Genomic DNA, 1,400 nt, shown 5'->3' on the forward strand with positions numbered 1-1,400 from the left:
TTTTCCATCAGGTGATTTGTTTTTATAAAAAAATAAATAATTAAACGGGGAAAACCTGTGATTTTATTAACTAAATAGCACAACATACGGTTATCTACTAGTGAGACTCTGGAGCCACTTGCAGCTTTTCATCCCTCCATTGTGGCTTTTTGGCTTTGAAGAAAAATCCAAACAATTTCAACAGTAAAAATGTTTTTGGTTCATTTCTTTTAGTTAATGAAATTTTGTAATTTATATTTACATTTTTAACATGTCAGATAACAGAAAAATAATAGTAAGAGTGGTTTACTTTTTAGAATAGGATTAAAGTACATAGATTTATTTAAAAAACTGTTCTACATCAATTTTGTCATGTTTATATTCAGTAATAAAGTGAAAAAATAAAAAGGACACTTCAAAGACAAATAGCCTGAAAATGGTATGTTTGATTGGATTTTATTTCATTTTTAACTCAAGTAAAGCAACAGCAGCAGGTTGTAAATATTTAAAAAGTACATTTTAAAAATAAATGGCCTAATGGTCACCAAATCAAAAATACAGTGTATCTTTTTAAATAGTTACCCTGTTGCTATAGGTGTTGGTCAGTAAGAAACTGGACCACATGGCTCATTTAGTGTTAAAGGTTGCAGACTTCTGAGCTAAATAATATATATATTTTTTTTGGCTATAATTATTATGTTTGAAAAAAGTGGTATAAAAGTATTCAAAGTCCCACTCTGGTCTTTTAACTCAGAAGATGCAGTTTTTAGCCCAAAAAAACAAAACAAAACTGTTTCCTATTCTAGTGCATAGTTTCTGAAGAGCAGCAGCAATTCATTAGAAATTCCCCTCTGAGTTGTAGGCAGGGACTGTTGGTGCAGAGTAAGCCTGTCCCCGTTTCCCATCATCTATTTGGTGTCTATCACAGTCCCTCACAACTAGTGATCTGCAGATTGTAGGTTGTACTAACAACTACAAGCATTTTCAAGCTGCATTTTATTGCCTTCTCCTGACTTACAACAATTTGAATAAATCAACACGCAGTCTTTTTAATCTTAATTTTATTCAAATATGTCGTCAATAATAAAAATAATTAAAAACACAGAAAACACAATTGTCATTAGATTGGGTCTTTAATATGAGAAGGTATGTTGTTTTAGCCATAGTATCGATGCTAGAAATTTAACTTAAAGATTAAAGTCGGGCAGAAACCTTTAATAAAATAGATCCCAGAAACCTCTGCGTCTCCAGACGGCCGCTGGGACTGAGCGGTAAACAAAGAGCGCGTAAATCTCTCTTCGCTGGTGCAAGAAGGGCACGCGGCACCTGCTGACGCCCTCTGATTGGTCACAGTAGACATCCATCTCTTGTAGCCCCGCCCTCTGCGCGTTGCGATTGGTTAATCCCAAACTAGTGCTAAC

This window comes from Oryzias latipes, chromosome 16 (assembly GCF_053564925.1).
Source record: "Oryzias latipes strain Hd-rR chromosome 16, Olatipes_Hd-rR_3.1".
Lineage (NCBI taxonomy): Eukaryota > Metazoa > Chordata > Actinopteri > Beloniformes > Adrianichthyidae > Oryzias > Oryzias latipes.